At 39.0% G+C, this 23,615-nt stretch overlaps 1 long non-coding RNA gene across 1 annotated transcript; it reads left to right on the forward strand.

Moving 5' to 3' along the window:
* Positions 1-614: 614 nt before the first annotated feature.
* On the forward strand, positions 615-20,085 carry LOC117944594. The gene is made up of 3 exons (XR_004656616.1): positions 615-627; positions 5,575-5,577; positions 19,942-20,085. It is a non-coding gene; the product is annotated as an uncharacterized LOC117944594 (long non-coding RNA).
* The last annotated feature ends 3,530 nt before the right edge of the window (positions 20,086-23,615 follow it).

Consider the following 23,615-nt stretch of genomic DNA (forward strand, 5'->3'; position numbering starts at 1 on the left):
AATTTACCACTGGGTTGTCTGTAAAGCCAGAGAAGGTGTTAGGAGTAGAAGAGATGAGCAAAGCTGACGGAGAGGATGAGCCGCATGACTGTATCACTAACTTGCCCCACGGGGGATGCATAGATTTGGACCAAAATGAGATTTTGTGAGTATGTATTGCCCGGTAATATAATTTGACATTTGGAAGAAAGAGTCCGGCATTAAGTTTACATCTCTGAAGAATTGATTTACCTATTCCAATTGCTTTTTCACACCATAAAAAGCTAGCTATATCCTGATAAATAGTTTTAAAAAAGCGCGTAGATAGGAATAGAGGGAGACATTGGAATAGAAACAAGAACTTGGGCAAAATGTTAATTTCTAAGGTGATCCTTCCTATAAGCGACAATGGCAAACCCCTCCATCTTTGAAGGTTTAAAGGTATTTTTAAACAATAAAGGAGAAAAAAAGGGAGGTTAATTTTCTGGTAGGGCTGCCCTATTAATCAAATTTTGATTACGATTTGACTTCCTACTATCAAATTTGCATGATCGAGCGTTTTTTATATATATATATATATATATATATATATATATATATATATATTAAACAAGCCATTTCATAGAACGCTCCGGTTTTTTTTGCATAGTGCATCTACCGCTCCGTAAACCACTGTCTGATCATGAGCCAGTCAGTTGTTCCCTGCATCGCGCAGCTTAGTTTCAAGATGTAGACAGTCACAGAGGACAGAGTAACGGGAAGAAAATTCAACAGATAGCAGTCGTTTATATGTTGATCTCAAGGTTTACCAGTTTACCAGTAAATGCAACATTTTGTCCCGTCTATGTTATTCAGACAACAGCAGTGAGCAGTGCTAGTCGGTGGCGGTGCTAGTTAGCTTCTGTTAGCTCACAGGCTCTAGGGCGCGAGTAATATTTTTCCTCTAGGACGCACCGGTGCACATAATGTCCTCTCATCCGCTGCGATGTTGTTATATGGATATGGTTAAATTTTGCATTACATTACCCATTTCTTCTGTAAAGCCTTGCCTGTGTTTGGATCTCTCTTCTACTCTCTCTCCTCTTACCGCGCAGCCCTGCCACACAGCACCGGTCCACACTTCTGACATTTGTCTGTTTTAATTGTTGTTAACACAGCTGTATATGGTTAAATATGAAGGGCAAACCTGTATTTGTACCAGTGTTTCCGCTGGTAACTCTGCTATCTCGGTGGCCACGGCGAAGAACAAAGAAGTTATTGAATGCAACTTACTTCAGTTGGTAGAGTAACAGCGTGTGAGACGGAGCTGCTGGACCTGGGCCAGAGATGTGACCCGTGGCCCGAATATCATAGTTCCTAAAAATGCAGCGCAGTGACGATACAGACATTTCCTACGCACAACGTGTGTTTTCGCCGTTTGACCCGTGCTGAAACCATGGATGGGAGAAATCTTTCCATGTGGCTGGTCAGAGCCTTAGCAAGGATTTTAGCATCCACATTTAGTAAAGGTGGGGGTCTATAAGAACGGCAGAGGTTGGATCCTTATCTTTCTTTAACAGCAGGAGGCTTGTCTTGAAGTAGGAGGTAGCCATTCTGCAAAGATTCCTTACATACAGAAAGCATTATTGGGCCCAATTTAGATTGAAATCTTTTTTCAAAATTCCACAGGCAATCCATCAGGGCCAGGAGATTTATTGTGTTGCTTGTTGTTTAAATAGCAAAGTTGATTTCATCAACTGTTAGTAGCAGATCAAGAATAAATTACGTATGAAGAAACATACGTGAGAAAGCCTGGCGACGCAGCTGATGGGCTAGGAGCCGGCTTCCCTTATCGTTGTGCTCATATGTGGAGCGCGAATGCAAAAGAAGGCGCTCTTCCTCAGTAGTCGTAGTTGTGTCAAATTTAGTTTGGTAATCAACCCGGCCTTTTAGCAAGCTAGGGGAGGGACAAGTGGCTAGTTGTTGATCTAATTTGTCCAACCTAGTTGAAAACTACTGAAGTAAGACATTATTTGAACCTGTAAGTATGCTTTAAGTGATTCCCACAGCAGTGACCAAGCAATAGGATCAGCCTTATTTTGATTGTTTAGGAAACAATTGATTGAAGATGCAATAAACAAGTTGAATTTATCATCTGATAAGAGCAGAGTATTTAACTTGCAGGTGGAGAGTGAAGTTTCCTGGATAAATACTTTTGCTTAGGGCAGCCTGGAGCTTGATTTACAAAAAAGCCGCCATCGCTTTCCAACGTGATGAGAGCAGCTCCTCCTTGATATCCTGTGGGACTGTTAGCATTACAGCAACCGTCGCATCCGGAGGAGGAACCTCTAGATGAGGAAGTAGCGTGTTGTCCAGGCCGCTAAAGCGCAGCAGATGAAGTACCTCTAGTTTTGGGTTTAGCTGGCATTTTGCTCAGCAACAATCAAAAGTGAAGTCTTAGATAGAACTAAAGCTAAAAACAATTCAACAAAGCTTTAAAATAAATAATCTATGTTGTACATCCCATTTTGGTCCAATCTAGTTGAAAGCTCCTGTAGTTTGACTATAAAAGTCTTATTTAAATGCGCAGAGTAGGACATTTTTGACCCCGTAAGTATGCTTTAAGTGATATCCACAGCAGTGAAATAGGATTAGCCTCACTTGCTCTGCCTCTGTGCTAATTGTGGCAATTGAGCAGAAAATCAATTTTCTTGCCAAAGGTTTTTAAATCTTAAAGCATTTAGACATTGTATCTGATTCATTCAATGGATCCAGGTTGTAAAATGTGTTTTTAATATTGATGTATATGGCTTTAACTGATGTTAAAATTACAGTCCTAGTACAGCAACAGTCACCAGCGTTCTACTGAATACTCATTTCCTCATAAAAAAGGCTTTTTTTTACCATACTGACTGCATTCAAAGAAAACCTCAATTATTGTCCCAGGGTAAAAGAAAATGATGGTTAGGTTTGCAATTTCATATGTGATGAATTGATAACATGAACTTGCACACATCAAAAATTGTGATGCTTAACAGTAACCCAAATTAAAGCCCAACATTGTTTTGTTAAACTTCCCTGATGTGGAAGATTGCATCAGTGGAAGTGACTATGTGAATACCAATAGGGAAAAAAAGCGTAGCTGTTCCCTCATGTCGCGGATGTTTTGTCATCAGATGAACCTCTCCTTGGAGCTTAATTCACTCTCACTAATCAGTCTCATTGGCAACAGTGAAGCAATATAAAAGCTAATTTACATCAATAAACAAACAGATTTAAACTGTGACTTCATAAGACCCAGGAATAAATCCCTCCACTGAAAAGTGTTTCCACGGTCTGCACCTTTTTTGAGTTGTATATTTTAAGAAAATTTGAGATGAACAGACACATTGTCAAATGGAAAAATTAGTTTGAAATTTTTGCTTATTTATTGTTCATATTCTTAAGAGCTCCAAACCAAGCAGACACATTAATAAACATTTAGTTTCATATATTTCATCACAGGCAAGCACTGTGTTGTGGTGGTGGTATCCTGATCTATACAGTACACTGTAGGTTTGGGCTTTAAGGATGTACAGAATATTATAAAGCTGCTAACCCGTTTGATAGATTTTTTTTATTGTCATTTAACTGTGCATACAGAGTACACACATGAACAAAATTTTGTTCCACTGGCTCATAAATACAGCTTTAACTAAAAACAAAAGCTTAAAAAAATAAAATAAATATAAATGCTCTCTAACAGTATTTGAACACTGGTTTGATTTAGACATGAATTGAATTGTGATCTAGACGCGTGTCTAAAACAGTGATGTCACATTGCTCTGGGGCCTCATGTATAAAGGACTGTGCAGCTTTTATACCAGAAGATGGTGTATGGCCAAAATTTGAAAAGTATCTACCCACAGAAATATTCACATGTATAAAACTGGACATACGCCAGGTCCTGCGCACCTTTCCTTTATACATTACAATCAACGTGAAATTGAGCGCAACCCCGCCTTGCCTCCTCCCATAAATTAAAATGGAAATGACTATAAATATGGCCCCAACGTCATTCTTTGTCCAATCACAACAGGTCAACCCGCTGCAGATGGAAATTAAACAAAAAAAGCTTGTGACGTTGGAGGTGCTGATTGCGGAGGTAGAGGCAGAGGTTATCCACATAAATGATCAAACTTTTATGGAATATCAGCGGATATAATTGTTTTGTTCATAGAGAACGTCAGACATATGCCAGTAAGCAAAGTGAAAACTTTAATCTGTAATGTTTGGTGATTTTCGGCACATGTCATGTTAATTTTTTCATACATCACAGTGTCGTCGAAACCAGCGTACGCAACATTTATACATGAGGCCCCTGGAATGCACATGTACATAACAGCACCAAGTTGAGAAGTTTAGCTGCTGAAGGGGAACAAAAACAGGGTTTACCAGATGTCGAATATGACTATACAATTGATGTCAGTTTTTTTGTACTTGGCAGTTTTTGATACCCAGTGATAGGTAGACACATTTCGGCCTGAACCAAAAGAATATTGATGTTCAGTACCACAACGTTATAAGCAATTTTATCTTTGAAAGCTTGACAAATGTGAAAGGGGAGCATGATGGGGAACAAGTCTCTTATTTTTCACTTTTCTTCCTTTTTAGATGAAAGTTTATCGGATTGTCAGTTTGACCCTGACTGCAAGTCCTTTCTCTCTGTCTGCCCTATACAGGTAGTGATCAATTTGTCTCACAGCGCCTGTGTCTCAGAATTGATGAACACTGAAGGTAAAGCTGACAGATGCTCTGCAGGTTCATCAAGCTCTGTGAAACAGTCAGCTGTGAGGTGTAGCCAGAGATAGAAACGTTTCGGTTAGCCTAAATAACAGACATAAATGTGAAGATTAAGTGTTTGGAATTTCAAACTTGAAATGTGTTACTTCTAGACGTCTTGTTTGAGGAATCAACTCACCTTATCCCTGAGAACAGATGGAGATAAGTCGGCAATTTTGGTTCAGCATGGTTGGTTGTACAACTGCGCTGACTCTCATTCCCAGTGCACCAAAAGCAGATAAGATGCTTGCTGCCATATTAAATCAGTTCCTTATAACACTAATTATGGTTAATGAATTGATCAGTCATGTTCTCTGAAGTTGTGGATTAGGCCTAGTCTTCAGTCATTCTGCTATTTCATATTAAATCAGTCAATCATTCAAAGTTTATATTGGATGGATGATTGGATTTACTTTATTATCCCACAAAGTCTGAGCTGGAGGACACGCACGTGTGCAGACACACGCACACATACGATATGAAATGCAGATGTGCTAAATTTGTGCCAAACTAAATCCAATCATCCATCAAAACTGCAAACAAACTCCTTTGTGGTCTGGGCCTCCAACAGTGTTTGCTTCCACAATTTTATTTGGAGGCAGGGCTGCTCTTCAGACTGACATATTATTTTAGTTTAATGTAAAAACATCAGAAAGGCTGAGTTGGTAGTTTTTCTTGCTAAATTGCCTTGGCATCTGGAGATAAGGTATTGATTTAATATTGTAAGACTTGAATCATCTTATCCCATATATTCTAAAAATTAATTCTGTTGAATTGGGATGGCTTTATTCCAAGTGTGTTGGCTAACCCTTTGGCTGCTAAGTTATTGTTCGCTCTATCTGTACTCTCAATGTGAGAGATGTTTTGGAGCATCAGAGCGGTTTAAGTGCCACCAAAATCCACGGTTCTAATCCATCCGGTAAATACCGGTGGTTTAGGCATCGGTGCAGTGATAGCAACTGATTTTACCCTGTGGCGTTCATGTGAACAGAACATTTTGTTTACTGTATCTTTTCACGGCAACCCTTCATAGAGGTTCATCAGCTTTAGTTACGCTTTAAGTGACAGAGACAGTTTCACACTATTGTAATAGCTGTGAATTATTATTATAAAATTATATATGTAATATCATGACTTATTATTGTTAAACTTTGCAATTGATCCGCTGAACTCACTTTGAACCGTGAGTGTTGATCCATACAGACCCCGGCTCATTTTCACACTCTAAAAAGCTGTGATTTTGTCTCCGATGTTTCACTTGGATCATTTTGTTCTTTCTTCAAAACACCCATCTGCCCTTAAGTGACGTAAATAACAGCAGGTCAGAATAAATGAACGGGAAGAAGAGCCACAGTACAATGCATCTCAGGAGTTAGTTGTTGGATTTTTGTCAACACTGCATTGACCCAGAGTCTAGATAGTTTAGTTGGAGTTTACTTTTGAATCACTTATCACTTAAAGGTGACATCTTATTTTTTTACCTATTTTCTGTCATATCTAAACGTTAAAATGTTGGTTGTTCATGTAAAGGGGGGCACAATAAATAAAACATCTGGTTCGCTTGAATCTGTTCGGAGTGTGTGTGAGTTGCATGGTTCAATGCATGCGCAATGTAGCCTTGTGTCCGAATGTGACATCAGACAGTGTTTTTCCCTTTTGCTAAAAAGAAGAGGTGTGGACCTTAAAAGTTGAGTGTAGAGTGCTGCAGGTCACGTGTTGAAATAGCAAATGGAAGAAATAAGGAAGGCTAGACAGATAGAACTGCAACTGTGTGAAAGCATTGTGCAACAATCATTCAATATGCTAATGGAAACACTTCTAATATGTCAGTTAATCTGAGAAGACATCACCCCAATGTGTCGGTAGACAGCGTAAGGAGGAGAGAGACGGTTGGGGAAACAGCTGCTACTCTGCGCAGAATTTAATCAGCCTCTCAGTGATAAGTCAGAAAGGGCAAGAGCCCAAACTAAAGCGTGTTTATAGCAAAAGTATGCAACCATACAGCTTTAATTTATTTTTTAAAAATTTTTTAATCTGTTTATTGATCCCCAATGGGGAAATTACAATTTACACTCTGTGTCCACACTTTGTTAGTTATCACACACAGTCCTGAACTACACATGCTCAGGATCTATACATGCACTAATGGAGAGATGTCAGAGTGAGTGGGCTCCCAGCTGATCCAGCGACCTGGGGGGGGGGGTACGGTGCCTTGCTCAAGAGCACCTGGCAGTGTCCAAGAGGTGAAGTGGCATCTCTCCAGCAACCAATCCACACTCCGTACTTTTTGGTCCAGCTTGCTTGAGTGTGAAGGATTTCATCAGGTGATGAAAGCCGCGGTATGTTTTTTTGCCCCGACAATTCTGCACTGCTGTAATTCCAAAACTGTTTGATAAGACACAAGGAGAAATTGACAAAGATCTGTCCAACACAGCCCAGATGTAGGGACCTCCACGGCCGCTGAAAGTTTTCTCACGGTGACTTCTCACTACATTACTTCAGAGTGGGAAATGAAACGTTTGCAAAAACGCCCCATTTATGAAAGTCATACCAGTGAGTATCTCTCTGAAATGCTTTAGTCAAAAGATGGAGCTTTAAGAGTTCCTCTTTCTTTTAAAGGATACAATTTTTGTAAGAGCTACACGGAAGTGTGCAGTTTGATAAATGCAAGTTATTTCAATTGATATTCTGTAATATTTCAATTTTTGTGTACTAAAGAAACATAAGTTCCTGTAGATGGCAATACACATTCTTATTTAGAAATAAATGCCAAGAGGCCCGCCCCGGAGTCAGCGGTAGCGGTTGAAGACAAAGTATAGAAAAAGAGAAGGTACTTTTCGTCAAGTGGCACATTGATGACAAAGGGAAAACGATGGAATAGTTAGCCTACCTTCCTGACGACCAGTCAATGCACTGGACTTAACCTGCTGTCGAACCTATGCATCGTCACAAAATGGAAACAATTCGTATTGGTGATATCAAGTGCACTGCCATACAGCTGGGGAAGACAGGACCCCAGGAGCAGTGTTTGGTGTGTGTGTGTGTGTACGTACGTACGTACGTACATACATACATACATACATACATACATACATATATATATGTGTATTTATAGGTCTTAAATCCACCAGCCATTATCTTATTATACCAGCATTTGCAGCTTTCTGAACCTTTTTGGTAAGGTTACAAGAATATCTCAGCCCGAGTAATGCAATTTTCACTTTTCAATTTTATTAAAAACACAAAAGACATAGAACCTTTTGTCAAATTTTTTTACAAAAGCACCTGTAATATCAGGCATTTTGGGCCGCAAAAATCTCAAAAAAAGGCAGAGAAATTCTGGAGGGACAGCTTCTAAATGAATGAGATCGTCAACAGAAGGAAATACTATGTTTTGAGAAATAGAAACGTATTCAGTTCTAGTCTGCCTAACACAGTTAATAATCCAACCCCGTTTTTATAGTCATGCAGATATAAAATTTCTCAAAAGTGCCTGATACAGACTGAATGAATAAGTAAAAACTAAGACTAAGTTACCTCTCTTTCAGTAATCTGTTGGAGTTAGGGTTGGGTGGTAAAAAGGGTGTTAATAATAGCAACGTATCAGTTAGGGGGGAGATTGATTAGCAGTAGAAGGCCTGGTGTGAGGACAGTGTTTAAGTCATCTCTCCATTCAGCCATTTGACCCTGATGTGCCCAGGAGGAATTCAACATCTGAAAGAGAAGCGGCCGCCGACGCAGATGGCCGGATTGTAGAAAGAGACAATTGAAGCCAATGGCTCAGCCGTTTTTTTTAATACCATTTTCTCTGCAGCTGCACTTGGGCTTAGATTTTTTTTTTTTTCATTTCAGTTTATTAGAAGTTCTGCCACAAAGGTCCCAGTAGTACAAGCGTGTGTACAAGTGTGTACTATTTCAGTGATATTGAAATTTTGTATATTAGTTATTTTTACTACATTTATACTTAACCCTTCTTTTATACTTACAATATATTTATTTATAAGCGGGTTAGTTTGCTAACGCTAGCTTGCTATTCGACCAACACTGGTGATAGGCTCTAGGGGGGTTGTTATTACCGGTTGCTACCGGGTCTGGAGCTCTCAGACCAGGTCAAGGTTGGCAGCAAAGCTTTCTATCAATGTTTCCACGCTGGCCGAGCACCACTGATGGTGGTCCGTATGCGGCTGCAGGACCTGGAGCTCACCACCAGTGTTTAATTTTGACTGTTAAATGTTGAGATAATTAAAAGGAATTTACAGTATTTAGAAGCAGGCTGGCTGCTAGTTTTCATGCTACATAAATAAGCCGGACAGAGTTGTCCCTCATCTGGCAAAAGAAACCCTGCTGTCCCCGGCCGTCCTGTTGGCTCAAATTTCCCCAGACTGAGTCCACAGGTAAAAATTAGTTTTGCACCAAATGTATTGCAAACATTGTTACAAAGTCAAGGGCTCAGACTTGCCGCTGTGTGATGCGAGAGAGCACATTGCAACGACAGATTCGAGAGGTTGTAATCACTGAGTTGTGGTTGTACCGGAAAAGTACAACCACAACTCAGTGATAAGAGTACAGATTTTTTTTTTTTAACAAGCTCTAAAATCATATTCCACAAATGATCACATCTACGAGTTTTTTTTCGTACTCACATCGCATCTACGCTCTCACATTTTTACCTATTTATATTATTTTCATATTAACCTTTGTACCCCCCTACTACAGCATGTGATCATGGCGCAATGTCCACAACTATGCTACCATCAATACTGAAAGGACAGAATCATAGTGACACAGCATACAAGATGAGATGACTGACAAAATCAGAACTAGGCTGCGCGCACCACAACAAAAAAACAATGGTGAATGTGCACTATAACAGTGTTTTTAATTCAGCACTACAGTTTACAGTAGTTTCACGTTTTCAACAAGTATTTATCCTCGCATGTATAATGTGGTGAGAAATAAATCACATATTTAGCTTTACCTGACCTTTAATCTCACTGAATTTATGCATAAACCCAAGGGAGTGAATTCTAAAGAAACCTGCTGCCATCAATGACCTAACTATGGACTGCTTCTGCATTCAAAACCATCCTGAACAAGAACACTCACATGGGAAGACGATTGCTAACCCTAAAAGGGGCATTAAGCAATTCATGAATTTTATCGACCTCCTCTAGCAACCACTGAAGCGCATCAGCAAAGACTAAATTCACAAAAAAGAACTTGGGAGGTATAGCAAATTAGAGTATTGATTCAATGGAAAATAAGAGCATCAGTCCCACTGAAATCTGCTGCTGGCTGACGTGCTTTTTTAGTTTTAAGAAACATCCCTTTCCCAAGTAAGTGCTGAAATTAATAACCTATCAGTCAGAATAGAGAGTGAAGTGAGAAAAAAAAAAATCCAATGGCAAAACGGTTTTTTGTTGTTTTGTTAAAAAGCACAGGTGTTATCGTTTCGAAAGACAATTTGCAACCTTGCCAACAATCCATATTTGCCTACCTTGTGTTTTTATGAAAAAGAAAATTGGAGGCGGTTTCACGCTCACAGTGACATTTAGATCCAAACAAGTAAAATATAGGATAAATGTCTTTCATGTGAAGGTGCAGAGTGATGAATGGTCTTCATTAGCAACAGGCTGGGATGCCAGGAGCCAGTGAATACTACTTTCTGCAAATTGGAGATTAAGTCTCACAGGTATTTTTAGAGAGCCAAAGCTGCCCAGGATGTCAGAGAATAATCTCAATGGTTGCGTTAAACTTTAGTGCCACTTTATCCACGACGTTCCACTTCCAACATTAATGTTGCTCTGCTTTTTAAATATTATTGTTGGGGCTTTAATGCCGTTTTAATTGACAGGATAGCTTGAAGAAAGGAAAGTGGAGAGAGAGGGAGTACGACATGCTGAAAAGGACCATGGGCCAGAACGAACCTGGAACACTGTCAAGGTTCCACACTTTACTGGCTGAGCTGGACGTCACCCCATAGCCAGTTTTATTGGTATTAGTAACTATTAGTAGCTTTTTCTGCTATGACGAGTCAAAATGGCTGCTGTGAAAAAGTGAGTTATTCCACTTTAAAAGGTGCTACACAACTATAACCGCACAGTAAGTTACATAGCAAAGTACATGTTGCACAGCACCACAGTCTAATCACTTACGGATGTTAATTGAATTTGTTAGGTTTGCACCAAATAGTTAACTGTGTTCCATCTACAGAACGGGGAATTGTACTTCCATCAAAAGATTCTTCTGCCTGTAACCTGACAGTGAGGGGAAGAAAGAATGTAGATAGGATGAAAAAGCGAAAAATATTAACGACCATGGAAAGGAAAAAAATGATGGGAGAAAAACATTTGAAACGCAGAAGAAGGCAAAAAGGCAAGAAAAAGCTCAATGATATTCACTGTGTAGACTTGCTTCTAGAGGGGAGAGATGAAGAAAAGGTTGCCTTCTGCCGAATTATTTCATCATTCATGTGTCAGTGAGTGCATTTATGACGTTAGTGTTCATCAGAGTTTCAAAAAGCAGCTGGTGACATTTTTCGTCCAGTTTTCAGCCTTCTTCAACTTGATATATAATGTGGAAAAAAAGTTTTCAGACTGTCGTCACCAGCATTCACAGGCTGAAGACAAACTTTAATCAATTCGTACGTTCAAACTTTGAATCAAATCAGTGCTCACTAACTCACAGGTGTGGTAAATCAAGATGCTGATTAGACAGCATGATTATTGCAATAAAAGACCACTCTATTATGTGCAGTTTGACTGTATTGGGGGGGGCCCAGGAGGGGTCCAAAAACCAGTCACTATCTGATGTTAGGGTTAGGGGAAGGGTTCATCCATGAAAGAAGTGCTCACTAACAATGAGACAGATTTGTGAACAATATTTGAGAGAAATAAGCCTTTTGTGTATATAGAAAAATTCTTAGGTATTTTAGTTCAGCTCATGATAAATGGTGGGAAAAACAAGTGTTGCATTCATAATTTTGTTCAGTGTATGTATACAATGAGTCATCACCTTTATTGCCCAACTCAAGGTCCATTCAGAAGAGACTGACATGACATACACCATAAATAAAAAAAGAGAAGCTAAAGATGTACAGAGAAATAAAAACAATATAAACAGCAATAATAAATTTCTATAAAATACACACTCTGACCCCTGCATTACAAAACGAGTCACTTGCACTAGAGCACCTGGGTTTGTTGAGCAGGATCCCCATACCGTCATAAGCAACCTTAAGCTTCTGCATGCTTGCCTTTTTAAACTGAGACCATAAGGGAGCATTATACAAAGGACTGCAATATGCTTTAAACTGACTAATTGTGACGTCCTTGCTCGTGTGGAATATTATTACCAACGTGTTCGCTTGGGCATGTAATATGCAACGCTGCCTGTATATATCCTCACCATCAGATAACTAATCTAGCGACCCATATGTTTACTTTTATTACAGACACTCGTCACTTGCCCTGACAGAAAAAGTCTGGAAACAAAGACCTTTGTCCACTTTTGTCCTATATATCAAGACGGCACTCTTTTTGACATTAATCAACACATCATATTTACCCCATATTCAGAGCGGATATTTAATAGCTGCTGAAAACCAGCACTACTGGGAGAGAAAATTACCAGATCATGATATTGAATTGATATTGATTGAAATAATCAATGTTGGGCGAGTTACTTTTAAAAAGTAACTAGTTACAGTTACTTGTTACTCTTTCCAAAAAGTAACTAAATTAGATACTCAGTTACAAATTGTAAAATTAACTAGCTATTTCAGAAAGTAACTAATGCGTTACTTTCAAGTACAATTTTTAAATGCTCAAACGTGACCCCACCTCCACCCCTCTTTAAGGGAACTTAAAATACATGTGCATTTCCTCTCACCCATCACTGAAAATAATTAACCAAGGTGTTACTAGCCATACAGCCAGTTTCGCATCTTATCAATTGGTTGGAAAACTTATCCATGTACAAGTTGAAGAGTGCAGGTGAGAGTAGACACATTGACGTACGCCATTACTTACCGCAAATGAGGCAAAGACTGGATTACTCCATTTAACCTGCATACTTTGCTTGCCAAACTTGTAAGCCAGGATTGTTATGTTGTCAGGGACACCCCTTTGGCTCAGTTTTTCAAATAGCTCATGATAGACTCTGTCAAAGGAATTAGAAGCATCAATAAAACCAATTAGCATAGATGAATTTGTTCTTATGTACCCCTGTGTTGCCTCCTTCAAGGCATAGATTCACAAATCAGAACCAAGCATAGCTTTGAAGCCGAATTTGTCAGTGGTTCCAATATAAGGTCAGACAACCAAGCAATGGCCTTTCCAGTACTTTAGATATCACACTGGCTAGGCCTATTGGCCTATACTTATTCAAGCTTTATCCTTGATGGCAGGCACAAGGGTAACAGACAAAATAGATTTAGGCAGCAGGCCATGGGTCATGAATCCAGAAAAGCAAATGGCAGGCAGTACTGCCATCATTGGGCTAGCAAACTTAAGGTGCTCTGTTGTGATGTGGTCTGACCCACTTGCTTCCTTAGGAAATAGCTGTGCTACTGCCTGGAAGACTTCACTGGAGGTTGATTATCTCTTTATCATTATTTGCCCCTTTTGTAAGAGTCACTTTCAACACAGTTAAATAAGGCGGAGTAATGTTGCCACTACAGCTCAGTTTAGTATTAGTCACAAAGAATTAGGTAGAAGTACGTATTATAGGTGAGGTTACTGGACTTCAAAAGGATGAGTTATTCCCGGTGAAACTGTCACATTTCACATGCCTGTGATGATTTAGCATTCGTGTTTCACCCCAAATTAGGTTTCACACCAATTAAATTCTTCCATCATGCTTAAACACACATTCTCTTTAACAGGGAAATAGAGTGACAATAAGAAATAGCAAAGACAGTACGGTAATCAGGGAAACTGCTAAATGTACTTTCTGGATGCCTCTAAACAGGAGACAGTTCATTCTGCAGTCTGCCCACATACCCTCCTGACCAAATATTCAGCAGGCATGCGGGCAAACCATTCATCTACATTCCTGCAATCCTCAGTTATGCAGAAAGTAGAGGTACATGGAGATCACTAGAAAACTGTGAAAGAGGACTTTATGAAAGCAAATTTAAGAGGGAAAAAAATGATTACGCTTAACCATTGAATGGGTTTATTTTCAAAGGCACACTGGCTATAAATAAATACATTAAGCTCAAAGTTCAAAACGTTTTGCAAGCAGCAGCAAGTTGCATTTTTCTTTAAAGGGAAAATTGTTATGTAAGCAGGGGGCTCAACTTGAAGATGACAGCCTGGCTCGAGGATATGTGGTGTAAATAGCTTTTCAGCGTCTTTTACTCTACGCCACTCAGTAGTTTCACTCTTAGCTGTCTAAAAAGCTTTGTGCCCAGAGGCACTGTGTCAGTTTAAAACACGCCTGGGAAACACCAGCACATGATTTTTTAATAATAGAAATATTGTTAACTGTCAAACTGAATTCAGAATAAAATGCGGTGTTTTGGGACATTTTGCAGTCATGCATTTTATTAGCGCATGTACAGTATAAGCATCTTAATGTTTGCTATTGCTGCTCGTTTTGACATATTGTGTATGATCAGGCTCCTATCTTATGTTTCTTCTATTCTTTGTGATATTTTTATGTGAAATAACTGAGTATGTAGAAAGGTATGAGTTTGATGTAGTATTTTAAATGCCTTGTGAATGATATTTGGCTTCAGTTGAGATTGCTATGTCATCGTTTTCCTCAGATAGAGAGAGCAAGAAACTGTAAATTATGCCCATTCATTGTCTGTACCTTCAAATGTTTGTCAAGCTGTGTTCCCAGGACAGTACGGATCCCTGTCACCAGTGTTCCCTTGTTTACTATTATTTTAGGACTCACAACATATTGATGTTGAGTTGTGTGTAGAAAACGGTCCATTTATTTGGTTGCTCTGGGTGAGTTGATGTCCTAATGATCGGGTTTTAGCTTCACTCTTTTTTTTATGATACTGCAGTGGTTTATGGGTGCTGCGGCAGGAAACAGTGTGGAAAATGCCTTACCGGTATGTTTCTAATGACAACAACTCTCTACTTAGGGTATAAATTATCTTAAAATCAGTTGGTTATATTACCAAAATTATGCTAACAACCAAAAAGTTAACTGCCAGAAATACTGAAGGAAGCTGGTATATCACAGATATGCAACTAGTTTGGGAAATCGCCTAAAGACTTTAAATAACCGCTTAGCCTTGATTCTTTTTTGTATTTATGATTTATTTGATGCGATTATCCAACTGACTGTTTACTGTAAATGCTGTAAATGCGGCAGACTCACAGCGGCTGGCTAACCCTCCTGGCTGACTGACAGGCAACAGCTTACTAAACTTAAGTTAAAGTTTGTTAAACTCGATCCACGCTCACCTGATGGCAGAAGTCTGTAGACTAATTGATGGGGCGCGTCCCCCCTACCTTCAGTCTCCTGTGTATCCCTGCTTTTATTATATTGTGAATGTATTATGCATACTTTCTGCTACAGTAATGTATCTGGAGTGTGCATAGGGAGCTAATTCTCTTGGAACTTTTTTTTTGTTCAGCGCCCCATCTTTAAATTGAGAGTATGCCCAAAGGGAGGTCCATCCCTGAGCCAGGTAGAAATTTTCATATGAACCATAAGGCAGGAGCTCTCGCTTCTTTCACTTCTGGCAAGGAGTTTGATAGCAAAAAGTATAATCCCAGCAAGTCATTCAAGTTCTCAGGTGTCCTGCATTATGCAAAAAAATAATGCAATTATGTGAACGGAGGGAAAATCTTTTTCCCGTAGAGATGAGCATTGTGCCATTGAAACTGACATCAATGCAAATTATACAATGGGCTTCATGACTTGCTGCATTCAAGGACTCTCCGATCATGAAATTCAACGAATATCAATTTTCAGTTGTTGCAAAGTATCTCCTCACTCACAAAGCCAGCCATAACCAGGCCCTAGTCTGTCTCACCCTCCTACTCCATGTACATTTTCAGTGTGTTGTTTTGAGTATTATTAAAAGCGCTTTGTAAATCAAATGTATTTGTTATTGTAACGTGTAACTTATTGTAAGTTTCTGAGGTCAAAGCCTTGTAATTTGTGCCCACAAGGTGGTAGTTCATACTCTTGCATTAATAATTTATAAACCCCAACTATATACAGCAATAGCAAGACGTATGACAAAACGTATGCGCAACATTTAGCAAACACGCTGCAAATACACACAACACAACCAAATACACAAACGCGCTACAAAAAAAAAGGTAGACGCAACAAAAAAAACGCTGCATACAGATTACACAACAAAAGTTCTCAAGGCCTCTAGAGGGAACGTAAGGTATAATAATAATAATAATAATATACAGTGTATGGGTCAGTCTCAGAATGATGTGGAACGGTGTATTAATGCAAATATTAAGTCAACATTTGAGAGGTTTTCTCTCGTTTGGTGGGTGTGCCTCGGCTCAGGTCTCAAGTGATAATCAGTAGAGCTATGTCGGTAAACTTGTAGTAATCGAACATTTAAAACTGCTTCAGCGTTTAACATTGACGTTTGTCTGAGTCATTTTACATGATTTTTTTGTATTATGTTCATATATTATTAACATATATTAATTTAATATACAGTCTATGGACGTAAGGCATGAGATGGGAGGTCTCCAGGCTGCAGCCATATGAGACTCTAATAAAAAGGCAGAGCGCTCTCTCTCCGTGGGGTCGAAGATCCAGCTGTTCCACTTAGTGGTCCCTCTAGAGGCCTGGAGAACTCCCGTTGTGTAATCTGTTTGCAGTGTTTTTTTGTTGTTACATCTACTTTTCTTTTTGCATCCCTTCTGTATTTGCAGCGCTTTTGTGTATTTGGTTGTGTTGTGTGTATTTGCAGCGCGTTTGTCATACGTTTTGTCAAATTAATGAAGCTGTCTTAATTTGCTTGTGTTTTGCTCATTTGCATATGTTTTCTTAAATTGCAGAGCGTTTGCCTCTGTCGGCCACCACAATTGTTTCCCTTGCAGCGCTCATAACAAGCATTTGATGGGAGACTGTGAGTAGGAGGAGGCAGAGTTCAACCTCAATCTTAACAAGGAGGAAATCTCATGGTTCAGCAGAGGAATATCATCAAAATGCAGGTAGCAGCAATATCCACACCATATGAAGGAATACTTTGGTATTTTGTGAAACTGGAAACACATTAATATAACATCATAACAATATTCATCATTTACAAGAAGTTGCGTGTCTGTCTACTAGCTATGATCACCAGCTAATCTCCAACTGTGTCGGTCTAATGTTTGGTGCTGAGCAGGTAGAGTAGGATTTTAGGAAAACAGCTCCCTGCTGCGGCTGAAAACAACGCTGAGAGCTGTGAGTGAACCAAAACAGTAAAGTTATGGGCTGGACAAATAAACAGTAAGCTGAAACCTATTATACAGCTTTGTAAAGCTGAGGGAAGCTGCAGATTCAGATGATAATTCTCTGTAGGTTCATCACTACAATTGACCCTTTTCACAATGCGACATTGTTATGATAGAAATATATAAATTATAGCTACTTTATATCATGGTTTTTACCTTTTTATATTTCTGCTAATTTAGATATGTTCTCCAGCTACACTCTGTGGAAAATCACTTTAGTCAAACACTAGAATTGAAATTAAATGCACTAGATGTGAAAGACCGTTCTTTATACTTTAATTTTAATTATGTATGGAAGTTATTCATCTTTGGATGCTCTGGAGCAATAGATAGGCTTACAGTTTCCTTCAGGAGCAGCAACTGTATATGTTTATCTTTAATTGTCTCTGACTGAAAGTCAATACTATAGGGTTTGTTGAAATAAAGGGCATGTGAAGTGTCCCTTTTAGACAAAAATTAAATTCACAGTCACATCCTTTCTTTCATTACTATGAAAACAGCCTCCCAGTTTCCCCATGATGACAGAGCTGCTGTCAGTGTTTCATTTTAGTGACTTGTTTTGATGAGACAAAATGATCTTAATGCTAACATCAAAATGGCCTCTGCAATGCCAGGCAACAGAAACCACTCAAAGGCAGAAAACTGAAAGGCTTTGTCTTGTTGTTCACACAAAACTTTAAGGGGGAAAAAATGGAGGATTGAAGAAAAATCTGGAAATGTTTGTGTGGCAATTTGAAACAAAAAGAGATTTGTGAACATGTATAGAAAAACATGACTAGTTTGGTTGACTTGTACATACAACATCCAACTTTGGTAAATATTGTGGAATGATATATTCTTGTGTTACTGTGTACATGCTCAGAACTGTAGACAGTAATGTCTAGGTTCAGACTAGACAATTATTTGAAGTGTCTATAATAGGTGATTATAGAATCATAAATTATTGCTGTAACTAAAAAAAGAGACTTTACAGACTACAAGTTGGGTCCCTGACCAATCAGAGCTTGCTAGGACCCATTTTTCGCAAACAACAATGTAAACAAACGCCTGATTTCTCTCCTTCCATTTGTTGAGTTGTACTAGTATCGGGCTGATATGGTGTAGTCTCAACCTGACATAACAACAAGATGGTGAAAGAAAGAGTTGAGAGAAATTAGTTAAATTAGACAAACAGAAACATGTGTTGTTTTTTCCTAGGTGGACATGTATTTATTACCATTTTTACCACAAGAGAATAGTTCCACTACCCTCAAAAAGACCTAGGGGTCAGTAAATCTAATCCAGAAAACATAACACCAAATTAAGTATTCAGTGTAGAAATGGAGACTCTGGAGGATCCACTGCCCTGAATTTTGAGACACCTGAAGAAGGAATGAATGTAAAGATGTAACCGGCAACTGAGTCACAACCAAACACAGGGGAGCTGTACAACATGTACAGTGATGCAACCTTTTAGCATATAGCAAGTGTTGTATTCTAAATCTTACAAAGGAAGAAGCTTGCTGAAGAAGCTTGGTTGTGATCAGGTTGAGCTAGCACCACAATCTTTTGTAGCTGGAATGGATTTTTTTTATTTTTTATAAACGTCACCCAAAATCTGGTTAATTGACATTTTCAAGACAGCATGACATAGGAATTGGCTACAGCATGGCAGCCGCATCGGGAAATGTCTTTTTCCTTTCCCTAGCATTCAGTACTGGAGGACAGATGATCATTATATGATCAAAATGGATTGTCAAGGGGGAGCAGCTCAAAGCAGGGATTAGCATGAAATGAGAAGATGTGCTGCTGTTCGACAGCTCTTGATGCTAATTTGAAGTTAAGAATGAATAAAAGCATGCAAATCAAAGGGCATTTTATTTTGTTATGGGCATTTTCTCAAACAATTGATTCTTAATTGCTGCTAAGCTCTTCTGATTGAGACTCAACAAATAGCATGCCTTCAAATCAGATTGATAAATTTTCTACTCGTCAGATTTAAAAACATAAGTTGAAGTTGTCACTGATAAAAATCTCCAAATTTTTTATTTCAAAAGGAGTCTGGAAAAACAACTTTTTAAGGGGTAGTTTAACATTTATTTTGGGAATAGATTTATTGACTTTATGTGTGATTGTGATCAGTTAGATGAAGTGATTGACACAAATATTTGACCTTTGGTCAGAGTTACGCTAATTGCCTCCTGGTATTAGCTCCATACGTCCAGTAAGAACATACATACAAGTGTTGAGGATCTTCTGCCTTTTTGCTGAGGAAGCAAATGAAATGTCTACTACTAAAACTATTCCTTTTAAAAATTTCATTGATATCAGCGATAAAATATTTTCTATCAGGAATATGTTAAAGGAAAAGTTACAAATACACTGCTAAAAATTCTGTATCTTAAATTCTTTCTACACCATAGTCCTAAAAGCCTATTTTATTTAAATATGGAAAAAGATTAAAAACAAAATATATAGATAAAACCAGTGTTGGGAAAGTTTGCTTTTTACATGAACTAGTTCAAAGTTCAGTTCAGTTCCAAAAATGAACTAGATAGTTTTTTTTTCCCGTATCTTGATGTGAGCTATTATTTTTCAAAAATATTGCCACAGCCCATATAGAACGAAAGACAGCAATTTTTAAAATCAGTTTTAACACTGAAACTATGCAGTCAGATTTTGTCTGTCTTTTTTTTATTTTTTATTATTCGCTTGCATATACCTTGAAAGGCTATCCGAGTGCTTCAGTTCAATGTGGCGTTACAGGTTTGCTGTGGATGTGACTGAATTGCGGATTTTCTTTTTGAAAGCCGGCAGGCAAAGTTTGCACAGAAATGTGAGATTTTTCTCAAGATCTTTCCCATCCTGTCATAAAACTTGTTTAAATTTTGTTTTGATAAGGCATGTGGCGGTGCGACACTGGCTGCTGGTGTTGCCAGATTTGGTGTATTTTCCGCTATATATTAAGGCCTGTTTATGGTGTGTTTTAGCCGGGTTTTCTCCTGGAAGGCTCTATAGAAATCTGGCACCCTGTTGAACAAAGTTAAACTGAGAGAACATGCCGTTCACAGACACCAGAGTGAACGAGTTCACAGTAACGTTTGTCAGGCAGTTATACAGTTCAGTTTGTTCAAAATATGAACGAGTTTACTGTTGCACTGTACAATATACCTTCTCTAAAACAATAAAAATATTTACAAAAAAAAATATGAACGAGTTTATAAACTGTAGTTCAATGAACACGTTCAGGCACAACACTGGATTGGAAGCAAAAAGAAAACCACACGAACCAAAAGAAAACAAACGAAGCAAAAGAAAAGCACCCCCCCTTGCGTTTGTCAAATTAATGAAGAGGTTTTCTTAATTTGCAAATGCACCGCAACTTAAAGGAGCATTCTGGTTCATTCCAATACGTAGTTTTGTTTGTTAATTTGGAGTGCTATCAGTAGAGAGAAAATCAAAAACAATCTGTGCTGGTTCCACCGTCTTATTGTGCTGATAGCATTGGCACCCAACAGGCTTCAACAGGGCAAGTTTTGAACGTGTTTTCAGCCTCTTAACATTTTCAAAATGTCATTAAAAGTGCCTACCAATGTGCAGTGAATTCTTCCGAGTGAACACAGTGAATCTGACTGCTTAAAATTCATCAGTAAGACATGAAAGTTGTGCTAATTCAGCTGTGTTTAGTTCTGGTGTTGAGATGGCAGTTACCCCCAAATTCCACAGGATGCAGAACGGCTGCGTATTAGCTCCACTGCGTGTCTGCTCAGTGTTCCGCCGTCCGTCAACACCCACTTGGTCCGGATTTATTGCGGAACGGCTGCGCCCATGACTGACAGCTAAAGTCTCGAGGACCCACGAGATCTCACAAATTCATGTAGAATAGAACCACAAAAATATAGAGGAGTAGCAAGGAAACATCTCTTTGCTGTGTTTTCAAGGTGTAGTGCAGGGAAATATGATCCACTGTGGGCATGGTCTATTTTATTTTAAAAATTAACCGGATGTTTTATTTTGTTGCTGTGCTTGACCTCCTGTCCCGTGCTTGAACTCCTGTGTCGCATTATCTGCCGCGTGCAGAATTGCTGCGGAGGTCTTTGGCGTCTGGCAAAAATGGAACCTCTGCCTATCTACTCTTGAGGGCTGCAGATTATCTCCTGCTAGTTGTACTACAGCACTTTACTTTAAAAAAATAAGCATATGCTTATTTTTGAAAATATCTTTGTATTGCTTTTGTAGTTTGTAGACTGTCCCGAAGCACTCCTTGCACTATCAACACCATAACTAAACAGAGCTGAATTAGCAAAACGTTTTTTGCATTTCTTTCACATCTATAGCAGTAAGATTCACTGTGTTCACTCTGAAGGAAATTACTGCACAATGGTAGGCACTTTTAATGACATTTTGGACATGTTAAGAGGCTAAAAACACGTTTAAGCCTGTTGGGTGCTAACTCTAGCAGGAGGATAACACGGTGTCGGCAGCACTGATTTTTAGTTTCAGTTTTTCTCTCTACCGACAGCACTCCAAATTTAGAAACAACAGTCCTACATGTTGAAATTGACCGGAATTCTCCTTTATGTTGCGGCGCGTTTGCCCTTGTCAGACACCATATAAATCTGCCAGTGCATTTTTTTTCAAAAAAGATTCAATGGAAACCAAACAAGAATTTCTTAAATCTGTATCTTTCAATGATCATCTACTTGCGAATTGGCAATAATGACCTGCTCACTCTACAGGATCCCGCTTATTACATTATTCTAAAATACACCTATTGGTTGGTGAGTGTTTGATTCAAATAGTTAATTTAAGTTTTAAGCATGATTCAGATTTTGTAGAATCAACATTGCTCTTTATGATAAAATCAGCACAAGCAGATTTGATTCTGAGACGTCTGTTCTCTGCTTTTCCTGCCGGTTTGCACCAGGGGGCAGCTGTGGCCCTGGAGGTAGAGCGGCCTGATCAAAAAGGTCAGTGCTTCGAACCCTGGCCCCGGCAGCCTACATGCTTAAGTGTCCTTCCGCATTATACTGAACCAAATTTGTGTGTGTGTGTGTGTGTGGGTGGGTGTGGGGGGGGACATTTTCAGTAGCTGATGAGCAAGAGGCACCATATGGCAGCCTTGGCCATCAGTGTGTGAATGTGTGAGTGAGTGGGGTGAATGCTGCCTGTAGTGTAAAGTGCTTTGAATGGCTGCTAAGACTTGAAAAACACTGTATAGCAGTCCATTTACCCCTTCTCCCTCCTGTACACCAGAATACCACACAGCTGGGCAAAACGGATGTCAAGGATGTTGATGATAATAATGATGATAATAATAATATATTGAATTTTATAGAGCGCTTTTCATGAACTCAAAGCCGTTTTACAGGATAGGAAGAACAAATTGTTGCTTACCCCGGTTGTTGATCCGCCACAAAAAAAACTGAGGTTATTTTTAAAATATAAGTTCTTTTTCGCATAGTTTTTCCCATATTTGAAGTGTTTGTCTCATATCATAACTTTTTCATGAAATATTTGAAAGATCTTTGATTTGGTCATGTTTGAGGGTTGAAGGCGATGCCACCATTGTTTCAGTGGTTTGTGTGGCACAGGAGAGGAAGTAAGAGATGACTGTGCTCTGCAAAACAAAAGCCACTGATTGACAGCAGGAGGTATGTCTTAGATTTGTGTCCAAAATAGCAAATCATCAGGAAATATTTTCAAGACAAGCTAATGAAACAGGAAATCTAAAATTGGTTAACAGATACAAAATGTAATGGAATCAGGTGTTTAAGACATTGACTGATCATTTCAACATCCCGTCTGAGACCGGCCCAAGACCTGTTTTGTCACCCCATCACACCCCCAATTTCCTGTCATCTCTCTAATTATGCTATCTCATAAAGGCAAATGTACAGATTAAAAGTATTTGATATGGAGATTTTTGCAGAGTAGTGATGTCAGTGATAGTTGAAAGAAACACCGTTATCTCAGTACTTTTTAAGCTCATGTTTCCCACAGCATCACTGGGAGTGTCAGTGTGACAGTCTAGTGTGTGTCTGTATTTCTTCTGTTTGGTAGTCAGTCCCACTCTCAGCCAAGCCACACTGCAGTGGTGTAAGAGTGAAAAGTTCAAATATTGGACTTTCCTGTGAAGCTGGTTTGGCGACGGCTGCCTTCTGTCAACATCAGCACAAAGGGATGAGGGCAGCAAGAGGCTCTGTTCAGTCTGCGGTGAGCTGTGTCTGAGTTGTAGAATCAACCCCAATGTGAAGCTTTGATCTTCTGTGTAGCTTGACAAATGCAAATTCATAATTTCCTGTTAGTGTTACTGTTATTGTGAGAGGATGTTTTTTGGCATCATGTGTGCGATTCTGGCCCCACATTGGATTTTTTTCTTGATCCTCTTCCTCAAACACACTTGCACATGTA

Source organism: Etheostoma cragini, chromosome 5 (assembly GCF_013103735.1).
Source record: "Etheostoma cragini isolate CJK2018 chromosome 5, CSU_Ecrag_1.0, whole genome shotgun sequence".
NCBI classification, from domain to species: domain Eukaryota; kingdom Metazoa; phylum Chordata; class Actinopteri; order Perciformes; family Percidae; genus Etheostoma; species Etheostoma cragini.